Source organism: Triturus cristatus, chromosome 1_1 (assembly GCF_964204655.1).
Source record: "Triturus cristatus chromosome 1_1, aTriCri1.1, whole genome shotgun sequence".
NCBI classification, from domain to species: Eukaryota; Metazoa; Chordata; class Amphibia; order Caudata; family Salamandridae; genus Triturus; species Triturus cristatus.
The window spans coordinates 1,201,393,855-1,201,413,513 of record NC_140579.1 but is presented as its reverse complement, the minus strand read 5'-3'; positions in this window follow the sequence as shown (position 1 = coordinate 1,201,413,513).

Here is a 19,659-nt window from a genome sequence, read left to right as displayed (position 1 = left end):
TCGTGCCTTTGTAATGCGACCCCTAGTCTTGGCTGCCAGCACCAGATGGCAGCCCCTGGTTTACACCCCCACTTTGGGCAGGAAAACTAGAAGGAAAAACTCAAAAGAATAGGTGTGCCCAATGCCGGACTGGGAACAGCAACCTGCCCTGGCAGATTGCTGCTCGACCGGCCCTGGGAGGGGTGTGCTAGTAAGAAGTACCGCTCCCGCTTTTGTTACCGGGGCCTGATATTGCAGCACTGCTGCAAAACCAGCACCCAATGACAAAACCGGTTCCCACCCCTCCAGCCTGCCAGGTAATGCCCTGAATCTGCTACGGCCAGTTCAGCTCTTGGTGTGCCCACTTCTGCCAACCCCACTCCTAAGGTGGGGGGGGGGGCAAGGTGAAGCACAACTTTCAGTACCTGCCATCTTGAAGATGGGGAGACCCCAGGTAAGATGCCCGTAATCCCCCACCTACTACTCCCCTAAAACCACTTCTAAATTTCGTATTTAGGTGGCTCCCCCAGACCTAGAATCTAGATCTGCGATGACCTACGAAGAAAGAAGACACCCTGCAGCAGAAGACTGAAGACGACGACAGCCTTGGCCCTAGCCCTACCAGCCTGTCTCCAGCTTCGACAAACCTGCGACCTGTCCTGCAGCCAGCAACTTCTAATACCCCTGGGAGGACTGCTGCTGTCAACGAAGACTCCAGTCTCCTGTGGACAGCAGGGCGGACCTGTCCAGAAGAAAAACAGCAACAAAGTTTTCAGATGCAGGCAGATCCACGACTAGTGCGCACTCTGTACCAGATGCCCACAGCCCGTGTCTGAATGATCCAACTGCCAGGTGAAGTCTTACCAGTGACCAGGACTCCCAATCCAGTGTTGCGCGACCTTTCCTGACACCCAGGACGTCGCCTGCAGGGTGAATCTGAGGCCCCCCTCCCACATGACCGGCCCAGTAAGAAGATTTCTGATGCCTAAAGGCACCCCTGCACCCACAACCCCCAGGTTTTGGTGAGCTCGACCTTTGGTGCCTCTGTGACCCCCAACACCTCAGCTTACCAGTGCGGTCACTGGTGTTTTGCAAGGACCCTCCGGTTTGACACCTGCAGCCTGTTTCCAAAAAGAAGAATCTCCAAGGATTGAATTGGGCGCCAGACGCTGTGTTTTCACCCTGCACCCGGCCGCACCTGTGCCGCTGGTGGTGTATGTTTGGTGCTCCTTTCTGTTCCCCCCTGTGCTGGTCCTAATACCCAAAGCTTGGCCCCTGCAACCGTTCCACATTCCTGCAAACAGCGTGGCTCCAGGGACCCCCAGTCTCCATTGAAACACATGAGACCGAACTCCGATTTTGACCTCTACACCGTGATGCAATGTTGGTACTTACCTACTCCTTGCCCACTGCTGACCTTTGGTCCCGATGACTGGAACTGTATGTTGCGTACTTACCTGATTAACAGCAAAACAGTTTACCCCATAGGATAACATTGAACTGTTCTGAAAATGTGGAAGGTGGATTGCTACTATTGCTTCTTGCCTCTGTATGGCCCATGTCCATATGTCCTGTGCTAGTCTGGATTGCAGGATATCTTCTTGTCTCCTGTTTTTGAGGTAGAACATGGTGGTTGCGTTATCTGTCTGGACCTGCACTACCTTTCCATTTATCTGTCACTGAGAGGGCTTTAGGGCTGGGAATAGTCTGGAGTTCCAACATATTTATGTGTTTTACTGCTTTCTTCAGGCTCCATTAGCCCTTAATGTTCAATTTCCCCATGTGAATGCATCAAAATTATGGTAACCGAGCGAAATCTGTGTTTTAAAGGTCTGCCTATTCTGATGTTCCATGCCATCCACCACTGTATATCCATGTGCCCTCTCTCTGACAACCGCTCGACCTTCCCAACTCACTATTGCCTGTGACCATTTTCCCTGCAGCCACTCCTGTAGTGGTCCCATGTATAACCGACCATCATGCCCATCAGCTTCCCCACTGTCAGAGGTTGTCCACTCTGGTAAAGGTGAACTTGCTCTGTCAATTCCAGGATTCTCGTCTCTACAGGGAATGCTTTCCCTTCTTTGGAGTTCAGTTTAGCCCAAGAATGTCTTTTCCCCTTCCAGTCTTGGGGTGATTTTTCCTGGTTTATAGAAAAATTCAGGTTGTATAACATTCTCATTACTGTACTTATGCTGTCCTGGCATTGTTTGAATGAATTTGCTCGTACCAGTCGATCATTTAGGAAAGAATAAACGTGGACCCCTTTCCTCCTTAAACACACCACCGCTGCAGCTAGACATTTAGTGTCAACCCAGGTGCTGATTTTATCCCAAAACGTAAGCCAGTGACCTGCTAGTGTACCTTGTCTATGACAAATTGTAGGATTTTTCATGTCTGTTAATCTAATCGGCACCTAGAGGTATACAACTTTGAGGTCGATTGTTGCAATGGTAACCCCTTTTTGCAGGGTAACCTTCGCCAAATTTGTCATCTAAAACTTCTGCATCTTGATGAACCTGTTGAGGGTGCGGAGGTTGAAGATGGGTCTGCGGGACTTGCCTGGTTTTGGGAACAGGACACAGACTGAGAAGATCCCTTGTACCCTTTCTTTCATTGCATCTATTTCTATTGCCTTTTTCTACAGGAAATCTGACACTTCTAGTGTGAAGTACAGCAGATATAATTTACAGTGTTTTATTGGGTTTATTAATGTAATCAAGAAGAACTGGCTCGCAGTTTGAAGCCTCAAGTTTGTTTGTGAGAAACCAGTAGGTTTCTTAAGAAAACCCTCACCCACCAACCTAGTTGATGGCATGCTTCATCATCGTGTCCCACCCAAGCTGCCGAGTGCACCCTGGCTGTGCTGTGACGCCTGAACTACAGCAGAGCGGGTTTGTTTGTGCAATGTGGTGCAGTGAGTGTGATGTTAAAACTATCTATAGGGTCCCTTTTTTAAATTAATTTTAATAGTGGTCCCTATGACAGGGTTAAAAATAGAGATGCGGATATGTGTAGAGTTTGAAGTTTGGACTAAAATATCCTGAGGGTAGGTCTACATGTTTCAGCCAGTCTCTTAAGTGTGCTGGCTTTCATCAGGACCAGTGTGAAAAAAGTATATAAACCGTGTATAAACAGGTCAGGTTTTAGTCTACCTGACCTGATTGCATAAAAAGTGGTGCATGCGCTATGGTGCGATTGAAAAAGAGCAGAGAAACCAGTTGTTTCCTCCTAATTGTCCTTAGACTTAGATTATGCCGTAGTGATCTGCATAGGGAATGAGACAAAACACAGAAACATAAAACATATAATCACTTAAACATGAGAGGTTCATGCACTCGTGTGTGCCACACGCAGTGTCAGACTCGATCCTTAGCTGATCTATGCGGTGGTGACAGTATGTTACACCCATGCCTGCATCGCATTTTATTATCAGGTTGTATGCGCTACAGTGAAAAATGTCCGCAGTGACTAATTTGCGGCGAGGTGTATGGCTTACTATGGTAGAATCTCCATAGACATAAATCCCGCAGGGTGGCAGGGCCTGTAGTCACACGCTGGAATTTTGAAACTGAAAGGTTACTAGGGAAAGTGCGGTGTGCCATTTTGGCTCTCCGCGTTATCCGGTATGTGAGCCAGGGTGCTCCACTTACTTCTTCAAGGTCCACTGCCCTCTGTTAATAACTGTTGCGGCCTTGGTCCGAGATTCCGTTGGTGTCTGGCCGCTACAGAGACCTGAATTAAATGAGCAGTCTCCCGCTGTCCATTACCGGTGTGCGTGCGATCGTGTCATCACGCGGGGGCGTGATCGTATCATCACGCGGGGGCGTGGTCTCTGAGATTGGACGACAGACTATGCCTCAGAATGCCAATACGTGCCCTCAGGGCTAATGAGTATATGAAAAAAAAAATAGCGCAGATTATTACATAAAATAAAGGTAGTGTCCACCATGTACCTACTGGGAGAGTAAGCATTTGTGAACAATAATTGGACTAGTCCAATTTATTGAAGTCGAGTGGCTGCAATAGAGAGCACATTGTGCCTTCGTGCTAGACGACATTGGAGTGATTGCTTGCACATGGAAGTGAGTTCATATCGGCATAGGCTGGTTGTTATATGCCGCTGAGTGTTGTTGGTGGAATTGTGTGTTTCTTTTATGTCAGTACGCTTTAGAGTGGTGTAGCTACATGGGAATTTTAAAGACCGGTTTGGTGTTGTTGCGTACTGCTTGCCCCTTCGACTAGTATGTCTAGGGGTTGAAGCACTGAGCATCAGGTGTACATTGCTAGGGTGACTCCTGACCATAAGTGGGGTATATTTCCGGTTTTAGGTTATTGTCTCTGACATCTATAGTGTCCCCTGTCCGGGTGTGGGTGGCTGTGCCACTTGGAGGATATGGCAGGGAACCAGATATATTCAGTTTCAAGAGTTTTTTAGTGCATTCCATGGAATGTTGTTGTTCCACCCGGTTTTGTGGGTTGAGAGGCGATAGATCCAGCGTTGTTTTTTCTGCAGGAGTAAATTCTCCCATCCCTGATATTGCCTCGATCTGTTCTATGACAACCCACTGCATATCATTTGGGGTATGTCCTGTTCTGATAAAGTGGTTGGTCATTCATGTGGTACTTCTGTTGCAGCGGATATTGCTTCTGTGCTTTCCGATTCTGATCTTTATTTTTCTGCTGGTCAATCGTATATATAAAATGTGTGGAGTTGCAGCTGGTGTTTCTCTTTAGGGACCAAGTTTTTCCTTGTTCTAGTTCCAAGGTTTCCGTGGATGTGGTTAGATGGCATACGCCACAGTTTTCACATGGGAAATGGCCTATCACACTGGGAAGGCCCATGAGTTGAGGACAGTAGTGTCCATTGGTTTGTTAGTCTGTTTCAGGCGTGTGGAAATCAGGCGGTCTCTTACGCTGTCTGCTCGTTTGAACGAGAATAGAGGCTTCTCCCACTTTAGTTTCCCGGTACTGAGGATTTTCCAATGTTTGTTAATGATTTTGGTCATTTTATTTGAGATTGTGTTATAGGTTCTTACACAGGTCAGCAGAATTGTTATTGGGTTTGGCCTGATGTTGGGAGGTGGCTTCACATGCTCCATGCAGTTTTCGCGTTTGATGATACGGAGTATTAACTTATTAGAAGTCTAAATGGTCCACTCCCTGAGGAATCCTCTAATTTTCCCTCCTACCTGTTAGTGTGTAAGGGGGCATCTGTGCTTGGGTCACTTGCTAGTGTGCCCAGCTTCTCTTGGGGCTGGTCCTCTTCCCAAAGCCCTGCCTTGTAAAGGCTGCTTGGGAGTGCTGGTGTACTGCCATTGTCTTGGGGTTCTTTGGCATTACAGCGGTGAACTAAAGTGTGAATAAGTAGATTGTGAGCCTCCTCTTGTGGTTATCTTCTTCCTTGGTCCGTCTCTGTCTCTGAAATATACCCTGAAATTGAAGGGTTTCTGTGGACTTAGCGGTGCATTGTCCTTTTTCATACTTAGGGAGGAGTCATACAGCACTGATCAAAAGAAGCTTTCTCCAGTTAATGGTATGTTCACCACTGTTGCCTCCCCCTTGCAGTCTAAACCCCTACACACTCAGCTGCATATGCCTCCTGAGTATGCTCCCGGTGCACGGCTGTCTGCTGGGCAAGTCTGCAGCATCCAGGGCTGATTTTAGGCAGGTGTTACGGATAGGTTTTCCTTTTGGTGCAGTTCAGGGAGATGTTGTAAGTGGTCCTTCATCTCCTCTCACTGTTGGTGGCCATACCTGTTCAAGTAAGCAGGGCATTGGAGTAGATGATTCTCAACTTAACCACTGCAGAACACACCAATTTAACCTGCGTTATCTTTGTCAGATGTTGGGCCCATTGCTGCAGGGGTGCTTTCCCTCTAAAGCGCCATGAAGACTATAATTAAGTCGGCACATGCACTACCCCTGATTTAAGCAGAGTCCTGAATAGTGCCAACATTTTTTCTTCACCATTTGGGTAACCGCTTTTCTGTTGCTGGTTCCCCGATACCTTCCCTCCTCGGGTCTGTACACTGGGAAGCATAGACAAGAACTGCCTCTTCGTCTGGGCAATGTCATCTGGTACTTAGGGTCTCAAGATGCAGGTGCTGACTCTCTCCTCTGCTGAGTTGGCATCGAGGTCTTGCCATACTACTCTGACGTGTCTCCTTTGAATGTTATCTGTTGGAAGGGGCTTCCCATAAAGTGCTTAACAGGTGAAGCAGACCTCAGTCAGGTCCAGGCACTTTTATCCTTTGTTGTAGGTTCCTATGGAAGTGGTCCTGATGCAAGAGATACAGGATGCTGAAGATACTCAAGGATGCGGTGCATGAGATGCGGTCGAAAAGTGTCTTCCTGCGGCTACTTCTTGGTCCATGGAGGGGGTGAGGCGGTCCTGGTCACAGAGTTGACGTCCCTTGAAGTCCTCCAAGTATTGGCAGGAGTCCAATTGCAACTGGACTACCAGTCGTCCCGTATCGTTGGTCATAGCCAAATCCTTCTCTGGGTAATAACTCATCTTCTGGGCAAACAAACTGCACTTGGATAACTATCCCGATCCAACAGATTCGGTGAAACTGAGCGTCAGATCCTTGTCTCTGATACTGCACAACAGTGGTTGGTGGCAGTGTGAAGATTCTGTGCCACCAACTTGCTCCAGCAGGCTTTTTCAGCTGTTGTGGCCCTGTGCTGCGAACAGGAGGTCAACCAACTGACCAAGACTTTGAGTCTCTTACTTCAAGTGGGTTCCGGAGGCTACATCTCCACGAGCAGGACACAGCAGGCACAATCCCTCTCATTTAGTAACAACAAGGTTCAGCAGCTGTAGTTCACAAAGGTGCACCCTCTCCTTGCCAGTTCCAAAAAGCAGCAAGGCAATTCTCCTTCCAGTCCATCGAGATCTGAGTTCTGGGTGCCAGGGGTGCAGTATTTATGCTTAGAAAATGCCCTTCGGTAGTATGCGGTTAGTAGTCAATAGGCTACCAGGTTCCCTCCCTCCTGATGACTTCTTCCTAGGAAGTGTGGCATCTGGCTATCCCATGATGTACCATTCTGCCCACTCTCAATATAACAAAATCCCTCTCTCTGAATGCAGAGCTCCCTAGCACAATACAGTGGTGCGGCTAACAAGGGTGCTACACACAGCTCCAAAACTGGTTTCCCCTCTCCTTCTTGAGTGCCAGCTTGCCTACCTAAACGATAAGGCAGCTCCTCTTCCAAGTGTTCCCCATTTGCTCTTCAGAGGCGGCTTCAACTTTGAAGATCACCTTTTAGACCAAGACCCGTGTGACTTCATGCCTGGAGGTGGTACCACCTCCTCTAGTGGCAGGCCTATATTCTTATCTTCCCTGGGAGTCGTTCACGTGTCTCTCCAGGACGGAAGAAGGCTGTCTCAGGGACGGATGAACAAGTTACTTACCTTCAGTAACACATTATCTGGTAGAGACTATCTAGCTGCAGATTCCTTACCTTTCAATTTCCCAAGCGTCAGGCTGGATCCAGAAACTTTTGCAGAGCAATGCCCCTTGGGCACGCCATAGGATGGCTCCATTCGGCTCCACTTGATGTCGTTGGCGCCGGTTATGACATTGCGGTACCTATAAAGGCACCACCCAGGCGCGTGGATGTCAGTACTTTACGTTTTCTCCACGCCAGAAGCGCAGAGCCACAAAGTAACGGACGTAGACGTATGGAAAACTAGGGCCATGGAAAGGGGAGTAACCCTAGCCCTACAACATTAGTCCGCAAAGAGGGGAGGTATGGGTGGATCTGTAAGGAATCTGCAGCTAGATAGAGTCTCTACCAGATAATGCGTAACCCAAGGTAAGTAACTTGTTCATCTGATAGAGACTTCTAGCTGCAGATTCCTTACCTTTGTATTAAATACCCAAGCCATACCATCCCTGCAGTGGGTTGCAGACCAACACCTTATACTAGGAAGTCCTGCAGAACTGAACGGGCAAAATGCTCGTCCCTGTGGACCGGACTGTAGGCAGTAGTGCTTGGAAAACGTGTGCAAAGATGTACATGTTGCTGCCTGACAGATGTCCAGGACTGGGACACCCTTAGCCAAGGCCATAGTCGCAGCCTTACCCTGGTGGAATGGGCCCATAATCGCTAAGTGGGGGTGCTTCTTAACCAGGGCATAGCAAATCTTAATGCAGAGAAAGACCCAGCGAGAGATGGTCTTTATCTGCACTGGTCGCCCCTTCTTAGCTCCCATGTACCCCACAAAGAGTTGGTCATCCAGTCGGAACTCTTTTTTGCGGTCAAGGGAGAACGACAATGCTATTTTTGGGTCCAGTCGGTGGAGACACTCCTCTTCCTTAGAGGGATGCAGGGGCGCAAAGAAGGTGGGCAGGGTGATAGACTGACCCAGATGGAATGAGGTCACAAACTTTGGCAGAAATTAAGCCCGGGTGCAAACCACCACTTTATCTGGAAAAGACATCATGTAGGGAGGTGTACAAGACAGCGCCTGCAACTCACTCACCCTCCGGGCAGATGTAATCGCCACTAAAAAGGCTGTCTTGATGATAAGCAACCAGAAAGGACAGTTGTGTAAAGGCTCGAAGGGAGAACACATAAGATAGGTGAGGATCACATTAACCACCCACTGCAGCATAACAAAGGACATGGCTGGAAACAAGTAAGCCAGCCCTTTTAGAAACCTATGTACAATTGGAGATCAAAAAAGAGAGGGCTGGTCTGGCATCTGCAAAAAAGGAGACAGGGCAGAAAGATAAGCCTTGAGAGTGCCCAAAGCAGAACCTTTTTGGGCAAGGGTTAGAGTGAATAAAAACAGTGGAAAGAGAAGCAGAAAGAGGGTCAATAGACCTTTTTGTACAGTATAATACACATTTCTGCCAAAAGCAGACATATCATCTTAGTGGACGGCCGCCTGGCTGCCAAAGGAAAATGCTACTTACCAGTATGCATCTGTTCTTGGCATGTAGAGCTGCAGAATCATACACTTGTGCATAGATCGCCATCTGGTGTTGGGCTCGGATGTTTGCAGTTTGTTGTTGCCTTGGAAGAAGTCTTTGTAGTCACAAGATAGGCGACTTCTCCCTTGGACGATAGTGCGAATGGGCATCGACTCCAACCTTATGGATGAGGGACCTCAGGAATAAGCCCGACAAAGAAAATAAATAAAAGAAAACACGAGTTTTAGGGAACTGATATGTGCTACTTAGTGGACACAAGAGGAAAAGGGAGTGAGGGGAGATCACCAGCACACCACCACCGAGTGTTTTCTTGATCTTAAACCAAGTAGACTGCTACTCAGGGTCTGAGCCCATTATGCAGAGATCGATCACCCTTCCCTCTCCCTGCCTACGGAATCTCTTCCAGCAGGCCTTCCCTTCCCGAACCAGTCCCGGATACGGCCACCTCGGGTAGCCACGCTCCTCCAGGAGCGCGGCTGGTCAGCTGGTGATGCTGGATAGGGTCCGGCTCCCTGCTCTGCCGGATCTCGGCGTCCCGTTGCTTCGGACGACGTCTTCTCCCCGCTCTCCACTACCGGCGTAACAGGTCGCGTCGTATACCCGCTGCTCCTCCACTCCGGATAGTCTTGGTAGGAACTCCCTCCTGATTCAGACTCACAACAGACTTCTTTCCGCACAGGTCCCGTTAAAAAGCCGGCCTCCTCCGTCACGTCGATACACATTGGAGCATGTGACGGGGTCACATGACATGGGGCAGGCTCCAGGAAGTACGGTGAATTAAAGGGCTCAACACTATCCCCGGTCGCGGGTGACTGCAAATAGAACACAGGGGAAATGTAAGGAGGTAAGGGGTCGCCATCTCCCTCTTCCATGTCCAGGGGCGGACCATCGTGACAGTAATGTATCTAAGTAAAATAACGCTGGAACAGATAGAGGTACCGGCGAAGCGGGTGGGCGTATGTGATTCTGCAGCTCTACATGCCAAGAACAGATGCATACTGGTCCGTTTAAGGCATATGAGCTGCAGAATACATACTTGTGGATAGCTTGTATAGCAGTGCTCTCCCAAGGACAGTTTTGTTGATGAGATGTGTTTGGAATGATTTTAATGCCAGAAAGATTACTATTAACTATAGGTGATTGATGTGGAGCACTTTTTGTTGAGGGGTCCACCTGCCCTGAATTGTATGGTTTTGCAGATGGGCTCCCCAGCCAGTGAGCGATGTATCTGTGGAACTGGGTCTAGGAACAGCCGCCCTTTGGAAAGGTTTTGTGTGTTCCACCACTGCAGAGAGCGATGTGTGAGGCTGTTCACCAACACCAGATCTGTAAGTTGACCTTGAGCCTGGTTCCACTGACATGCTAAACATTCTTGTAAAGGGCGCATCTGGAGTCTTGCGTGAGGTACTATGAAAATGCAAGAGGCCATCATTCCTATTAACTGCATAAACACTCGAGCTGGTAGTGAGTGTTGGGGTTGAAATGTTGTTATGAGGGTTTGCCTACTGGCTATTCTGACTGGATTGTGGTATGCAAGGGCTTTGGAAGTGTCTATGGTGGCCCCTAGATACTGCTGTATGTGGTACGGCTGAAGGTGTGACTTGGTGAGGTTTATTGTGAACCCTAAGTCGTGGAGCAGGTGAATTGTTAGGCGAGTGTGAACACACTGGCTGTATGACTTGGCTTTTAACAGCCAGTCGTCCAGTTATGAAAACACATGAATTTGTTGTCTTTGCAAGTGGGCGGCTACTACTTGCAGACACTTTGTGAAGACTCTGGGTGCTGTGGTCACTCCGAATGGGAAGACCTTGAATTGATAGTGCTGACCGTCTACTACAAACCTTAGATATTTCCTGTGAGCAATGTGTATAGGAATATGGAAGTAGGCGTCCTTGAGATCTAGAGTGGCAAGAAAGACGCCTTGTTGAAGCAGTGGGAGGACCTGTTGAAGGGTGACCATGTGAAAGTGGTCTGATTGTATGTAGATATTCAACGGTCTGAGGTCCAGTATTGGTCTGAGAGTACAGTCTTTATTGGGGATGAGAAAATAGAGGGAGTAAACCCCTGTGCCTTGATGGTGAAGGGGAACTGGTTCTATGGCATGCTTTTAAAGAAGTGAGAGAACTTCCTGTTAGAGGAGCGTTAGATGTTCCGTGGACATTGGACGTTGTTTGGGCGGTATGGTTGGGGGAGTTGTGGTAAGTTCCAGGCAGTAACCATACTGGATAATTTGTCTTACCCACCTGTCCGTAATGATGGAGTTCCAGACAGGTAGGAACTGTGAGTGCCTTCCTCCGACTGGAGTGGAATGGTCTGGAGGGAGCAGAGGGAAGTCATTGTTTGATAGTAGGGGAGTTTTGGTTGTTGTTACCTCAGCCTCAACCCTTGTTATTATTTCCTCTGTACCCACCTCTAAAATATCCCTTGTTGGGGGATGTTTGTGTGGGACTTTTGTAGGAGGAGGAAGTAGTCTCTGTGCTAATGTTTTTGGGATGCGACCCTATTAAAGGAGTGACAAAAGGAACCTCGTGTTGTTTGAGATTGTAAGGCTCCCATAGATTTTGCAGTGTCTGGGTCTTTTTTTCATTTTCTCCAAAGCTGTATCCACAGCTGGGCCAAAAAGGTGTTCTTGATCGAACGGCTGATTTCAGATAGTTGTTTGCACTTCTTGTTTAAAACCAGAAATGCGCAACCATGCATGACTGTGAAGTATGACACTGGTGTTGACAGATCTAGATGTGGTGTCTGCTGCATCGAGGGCACATTTGATGGATGCATTTGCAATTAACTAGCCCTCCTGGACCAGATCGTTGGCCTTGGCTTTGTATTGGTCAGGTAAATGTTGAATAAGATCTTCAAGCTCATCGTAGTGAGCCCTGTCATATCTGGCAAGCAGTGCTTGTGCATTAGCTATTCTCCAGTGATTGGATGCTTGGGAGGCAACTCTTTTGCCTGATGCATCTAGCAGTTTAGACTCTTTGTCTGGAGGTGGAGCATCACCAGAGGTTTGGGAATTAGCACGTTTTCTTACATTGGACACTACCAAAGAATCTAAAGGGAGTTGTCCTTTAATGTAGATTGGATCATTAGGGGCAGGCTTATATTTTTTATCAATCAGAGGATTGAGAATCCTGGTCCTGACAGGGTATTTAAATATGTCTGGTGCATGTTTTATGACACCTTTGATCATGGGCAATGTATGTATTGTTTTTTGTGACTGAGCAAAAGTATCAAGTCTTTGTCCATGGGGTCTGAATGTAGTTCAACGCCATGATATTGCGCAGCCCTATTAATGATCTGACTAAACCCTATATTGTCATCTGGGGGAGATGGCCTACAGTGGTATGCATCTGGATCAGGAAGGTCTGGAGGATCTGAGGGATTGTGGTAATCTTCCCATGTATCCTGTGGTGTAGTAGTGTCATCAACCGGTCCTAGGAAGCTTGTTTCCGGTCCAGGGAAGACATGGCTTGGCAGTTCGGGCTGGACTGTTCCCATGAGGCACAGGGTCAGACTGATTTGCATATGGCCATGTCTGAACTGGGGTGGCAGAGTGGGCTAAAGAACGGTGATGGATTAAACCCAGATCAGTTGACTGGGGGTGAGTGCTTGCAATGTTCAACACTCCGTCCATCATTTCCTTTGGTTTTTGCTTTGTTCGCCATAAGTTGGCAGGGTATGCTCAGACGTGAGTCCCTTGCTCACTTTGCCACTGGATTCAAGCAAGCCTGGCTGAAGACGGCTGAAATGCCAGAAACCGGTCCTAGGAAGCTTGTTTCCGGTCCAGGGAAGACATGGCTTGGCAGTTCGGGCTGGACTGTTCCCATGAGGCACAGGGTCAGACTGATTTGCATATGGCCATGTCTGAACTGGGGTGGCAGAGTGGGCTAAAGAACGGTGATGGATTAAACCCAGATCAGTTGACTGGGGGTGAGTGCTTGCAATGTTCAACCATTTCCTTTGGTTTTTGCTAAACCCTATATTGTCATCTGGGGGAGATGGCCTACAGTGGTATGCATCTGGATCAGGAAGGTCTGGAGGATCTGAGGGATTGTGATAATCTTCCCATGTATCCTGTGGTGTAGTAGTGTCATCATCAGGGTCATCTAAAGGGATCCTTATCGTGTCCACCCCGTCCCCTAAATCATCCTCATCCTGTGGTGGTAAAGGTGAGTATGGAGAGAGTCTAGGAGAGTGTATAGGAGAGTTTGTAGGAGACAAATGTTTGGTAAGAAGAATAGGAGAAGAGGGTCTTAGGGGGTGAAGTTGCAAACTCTCTTTTCTTTACAGGCACCTCAGAAGAGTGTGAGGTATCTGATTTTCTCTTCTTTGTTGGGAGACTGACAATATGGCCTGTTTTAGGGTCCTCATGTAATGTCTTTTGTTTTGGATCAATAGGATCTGGTCGAAACAGTTCTTCATGCTTGTTGTCTCCTTTCTGTGCCGATTTTTTTCGGTTCCGAACATAGTTTTGAATTGGACTCTGGAGCCGTAGGAGAGGTCTTGTGCTCCTTTGGCTTCGGTGTAGAGTCAGAAATCTTCTTCGGATCCGAAGGTTTTCGATGTTTGTTCAGTTCCGAGGCATTATGGTCTTTCGGTGCCAAAGGATTCGATACCGAGGCCTTTTTGGTCAGAACGGGAATAGGGTGTATCCCTGATTTCGGTACCGAAGGTGTTTTATGGGTACTAATATGCAGCTTGCTCGGTCCCGAGCTGCCGGAAGGCTTTTCCTTTGTATTCAGAGGCGGGGCTTCTGAAGTTTTTCCTCGGTCTCGACTAAGGCCTTCAGGCAAAGTTTTGACCGGAGCCTTCTGTTTATCTGATGGGGCATGGGCATGGATGTTTGTACTCACTAGTTGACCTGGAAAGATGAGTCATCAGCTTCGGAGACGATGTCGAGCTCCTCCGAATCCTCTGCCTCTGGAACATCGGGGCCTTCGTAGAAGATGTTGTGTGGCGCCGGTGTAACCTGTTGAGCCATAACGTGTCGTCGATCCCGGCAATCACTGATAGTCTTTTTGAATCGAAAAGAGGCGCAGGCCTGGCAATACTTTTCCTCGTGTTCTGATGAGAGGCAAAGGTTGCAGACCTTGTGGTGGTCACTGTGTGGAAATTTAGCTCCACACTGGGGGCATTTTTTAAATGGCGCCCTTTCCATTAGCCGTAGGCCTGAATGGTGCTGATAGGCACAGTGGCCCGCGTCGACGACTGTAATCGAGGATTTCGAAAATTAGCGCGTCAAAGGGCACGCGAACAAAACAATACCATTGAGTGGTGATGGGTTGCGCGTTGAAAACTGCTACTCAGGGTCTGAGCCCATTATGCGGAGATCGGTCACCCTTCCCTCTCCCTGCCTACGGAATCTCTTCCAGCAGGCCTTCCCTTCCCGAACCAGTCCCGGATAAGGCCACCTCGGGTAGCCACGCTCCTCCAGGAGCGCGGCTGGTCAGCTGGTGATGCTGGATAGGGTCCGGCTCCCTGCTCTGCCGGATCTCGGCGTCCCGTTGCTTCGGACGACGTCTTCTCCCCGCTCTCCACTACCGGCGTAACAGGTCGCGTCGTATACCCGCTGCTCCTCCACTCCGGATAGTCTTGGTAGGAACTCCCTCCTGATTCAGACTCACAACAGACTTCTTTCCGCACAGGTCCCGTTAAAAAGCCGGCCTCCTCCGTCACGTCGATACACATTGGAGCATGTGACGGGGTCACATGACATGGGGCAGGCTCCAGGAAGTACGGTGAATTAAAGGGCTCAACACTATCCCCGGTCGCGGGTGACTGCAAATAGAACACAGGGGAAATGTAAGGAGGTAAGGGGTCGCCATCTCCCTCTTCCATGTCCAGGGGCGGCCCATCGTGACAGTAATGTATCTAAGTAAGATAACGCTGGAACAGATAGAGGTACCGGCGAAGCGGGTGGGCGTATGTGATTCTGCAGCTCTACATGCCAAGAACAGATGCATACTGGTCCGTTTAAGGCATATGAGCTGCAGAATACATACTTGTGGATAGCTTGTATAGCAGTGCTCTCCCAAGGACAGTTTTGTTGATGAGATGTGTTTGGAATGATTTTAATGCCAGAAAGATTACTATTAACTATAGGTGATTGATGTGGAGCACTTTTTGTTGAGGGGTCCACCTGCCCTGAATTGTATGGTTTAGGAGATGGGCTCCCCAGCCAGTGAGCGATGTATCTGTGGAACTGGGTCTAGGAACGGCCGCCCTTTGGAAAGGTTTTGTGTGTTCCACCACTGCAGAGAGCGATGTGTGAGGCTGTTCACCAACACCAGATCTGTAAGTTGACCTTGAGCCTGGTTCCACTGACATGCTAAACATTCTTGTAAAGGGCGCATCTGGAGTCTTGCGTGAGGTACTATGAAAATGCAAGAGGCCATCATTCCTATTAACTGCATAAACACTCGAGCTGGTAGTGAGTGTTGGGGTTGAAATGTTGTTATGAGGGTTTGCCTACTGGCTATTCTGACTGGATTGTGGTATGCAAGGGCTTTGGAAGTGTCTATGGTGGCCCCTAGATACTGCTGTATGTGGTACGGCTGAAGGTGTGACTTGGTGAGGTTTATTGTGAACCCTAAGTCGTGGAGCAGGTGAATTGTTTGGCGAGTGTGAACACACTGGCTGTATGACTTGGCTTTTACCAGCCAGTCGTCCAGTTATGAAAACACATGAATTTGTTGTCTTTGCAAGTGGGCGGCTACTACTTGCAGACACTTTGTGAAGACTCTGGGTGCTGTGGTCACTCCGAATGGGAAGACCTTGAATTGATAGTGCTGACCGTCTACTACAAACCTTAGATATTTCCTGTGTGCAATGTGTATAGGAATATGGAAGTAGGCGTCCTTGAGATCTAGAGTGGCAAGAAAGACGCCTTGTTGAAGCAGTGGGAGGACCTGTTGAAGGGTGACCATGTGAAAGTGGTCTGATTGTATGTAGATATTCAACGGTCTGAGGTCCAGTATTGGCCTGAGAGTACAGTCTTTATTGGGGATGAGAAAATAGAGGGAGTAAACCCCTGTGCCTTGATGGTGAAGGGGAACTGGTTCTATGGCATGCTTTTAAAGAAGTGAGAGAACTTCCTGTTAGAGGAGCGTTAGATGTTCCGTGGACATTGGACGTTGTTTGGGCGGTATGGTTGGGGGAGTTGTGGTAAGTTCCAGGCAGTAACCATACTGGATAATTTGTCTTACCCACCTGTCCGTAATGATGGAGTTCCAGACAGGTAGGAACTGTGAGTGCCTTCCTCCGACTGGAGTGGAATGGTCTGGAGGGAGCAGAGGGAAGTCATTGTTTGATAGTAGGGGAGTTTTGGTTGTTGTTACCTCGGCCTCAACCCTTGTTATTATTTCCTCTGTACCCACCTCTAAAATATCCCTTGTTGGGGAATGGGTGTGTGGGACTTTTGTAGGAGGAGGAAGTAGTCTCTGTGCTAATGTTTTTGGGATGCGACCCTATTAAAGGAGTGACAAAAGGAACCTCGTGTTGTTTGAGATTGTAAGGCTCCCATAGATTTTGCAGTGTCTGGGTCTTTTTTTCATTTTCTCCAAAGCTGTATCCACAGCTGGGCCAAAAAGGTGTTCTTGATCGAACGGCTGATTTCAGATAGTTGTTTGCACTTCTTGTTTAAAACCAGAAATGCGCAACCATGCATGACTGTGAAGTATGACACTGGTGTTGACAGATCTAGATGTGGTGTCTGCTGCATCGAGGGCACATTTGATGGATGCATTTGCAATTAACTAGCCCTCCTGGACCAGATCGTTGGCCTTGGCTTTGTATTGGTCAGGTAAATGTTGAATAAGATCTTCAAGCTCATCGTAGTGAGCCCTGTCATATCTGGCAAGCAGTGCTTGTGCATTAGCTATTCTCCAGTGATTGGATGCTTGGGAGGCAACTCTTTTGCCTGATGCATCTAGCAGTTTAGACTCTTTGTCTGGAGGTGGAGCATCACCAGAGGTTTGGGAATTAGCACGTTTTCTTACATTGGACACTACCAAAGAATCTAAAGGGAGTTGTCCTTTAATGTAGATTGGATCATTAGGGGCAGGCTTATATTTTTTATCAATCAGAGGATTGAGAATCCTGGTCCTGACAGGGTATTTAAATATGTCTGGTGCATGTTTTATGACACCTTTGATCATGGGCAATGTATGTATTGTTTTTTGTGACTGAGCAAAAGTATCAAGTCTTTGTCCATGGGGTCTGAATGTAGTTCAACGCCATGATATTGCGCAGCCCTATTAATGATCTGACTAAACCCTATATTGTCATCTGGGGGAGATGGCCTACAGTGGTATGCATCTGGATCAGGAAGGTCTGGAGGATCTGAGGGATTGTGGTAATCTTCCCATGTATCCTGTGGTGTAGTAGTGTCATCAACCGGTCCTAGGAAGCTTGTTTCCGGTCCAGGGAAGACATGGCTTGGCAGTTCGGGCTGGACTGTTCCCATGAGGCACAGGGTCAGACTGATTTGCATATGGCCATGTCTGAACTGGGGTGGCAGAGTGGGCTAAAGAACGGTGATGGATTAAACCCAGATCAGTTGACTGGGGGTGAGTGCTTGCAATGTTCAACACTCCGTCCATCATTTCCTTTGGTTTTTGCTTTGTTCGCCATAAGTTGGCAGGGTATGCTCAGACGTGAGTCCCTTGCTCACTTTGCCACTGGATTCAAGCAAGCCTGGCTGAAGACGGCTGAAATGCCAGAAACCGGTCCTAGGAAGCTTGTTTCCGGTCCAGGGAAGACATGGCTTGGCAGTTCGGGCTGGACTGTTCCCATGAGGCACAGGGTCAGACTGATTTGCATATGGCCATGTCTGAACTGGGGTGGCAGAGTGGGCTAAAGAACGGTGATGGATTAAACCCAGATCAGTTGACTGGGGGTGAGTGCTTGCAATGTTCAACCATTTCCTTTGGTTTTTGCTAAACCCTATATTGTCATCTGGGGGAGATGGCCTACAGTGGTATGCATCTGGATCAGGAAGGTCTGGAGGATCTGAGGGATTGTGATAATCTTCCCATGTATCCTGTGGTGTAGTAGTGTCATCATCAGGGTCATCTAAAGGGATCCTTATCGTGTCCACCCCGTCCCCTAAATCATCCTCATCCTGTGGTGGTAAAGGTGAGTATGGAGAGAGTCTAGGAGAGTGTATAGGAGAGTTTGTAGGAGACAAATGTTTGGTAAGAAGAATAGGAGAAGAGGGTCTTAGGGGGTGAAGTTGCAAACTCTCTTTTCTTTACAGGCACCTCAGAAGAGTGTGAGGTATCTGATTTTCTCTTCTTTGTTGGGAGACTGACAATATGGCCTGTTTTAGGGTCCTCATGTAATGTCTTTTGTTTTGGATCAATAGGATCTGGTCGAAACAGTTCTTCATGCTTGTTGTCTCCTTTCTGTGCCGATTTTTTTCGGTTCCGAACATAGTTTTGAATTGGACTCTGGAGCCGTAGGAGAGGTCTTGTGCTCCTTTGGCTTCGGTGTAGAGTCAGAAATCTTCTTCGGATCCGAAGGTTTTCGATGTTTGTTCAGTTCCGAGGCATTATGGTCTTTCGGTGCCAAAGGATTCGATACCGAGGCCTTTTTGGTCAGAACGGGAATAGGGTGTATCCCTGATTTCGGTACCGAAGGTGTTTTATGGGTACTAATATGCAGCTTGCTCGGTCCCGAGCTGCCGGAAGGCTTTTCCTTTGTATTCAGAGGCGGGGCTTCTGAAGTTTTTCCTCGGTCTCGACTAAGGCCTTCAGGCAAAGTTTTGACCGGAGCCTTCTGTTTATCTGATGGGGCATGGGCATGGATGTTTGTACTCACTAGTTGACCTGGAAAGAGGAGTCATCAGCTTCGGAGACGATGTCGAGCTCCTCCGAATCCTCTGCCTCTGGAACATCGGGGCCTTCGTAGAAGATGTTGTGTGGCGCCGGTGTAACCTGTTGAGCCATAACGTGTCGTCGATCCCGGCGATCACTGATAGTCTTTTTGAATCGAAAAGAGGCGCAGGCCTGGCAATACTTTTCCTCGTGTTCTGATGAGAGGCAAAGGTTGCAGACCTTGTGGTGGTCACTGTGTGGAAATTTAGCTCCACACTGGGGGCATTTTTTAAATGGCGCCCTTTCCATTAGCCGTAGGCCTGAATGGTGCTGATAGGCACAGTGGCCCGCGTCGACGACTGTAATCGAGGATTTCGAAAATTAGCGCGTCAAAGGGCACGCGAACAAAACAATACCATTGAGTGGTGATGGGTTGCGCGTTGAAAACTGCTACTCAGGGTCTGAGCCCATTATGCGGAGATCGGTCACCCTTCCCTCTCCCTGCCTACGGAATCTCTTCCAGCAGGCCTTCCCTTCCCGAACCAGTCCCGGATAAGGCCACCTCGGGTAGCCACGCTCCTCCAGGAGCGCGGCTGGTCAGCTGGTGATGCTGGATAGGGTCCGGCTCCCTGCTCTGCCGGATCTCGGCGTCCCGTTGCTTCGGACGACGTCTTCTCCCCGCTCTCCACTACCGGCGTAACAGGTCGCGTCGTATACCCGCTGCTCCTCCACTCCGGATAGTCTTGGTAGGAACTCCCTCCTGATTCAGACTCACAACAGACTTCTTTCCGCACAGGTCCCGTTAAAAAGCCGGCCTCCTCCGTCACGTCGATACACATTGGAGCATGTGACGGGGTCACATGACATGGGGCAGGCTCCAGGAAGTACGGTGAATTAAAGGGCTCAACACTATCCCCGGT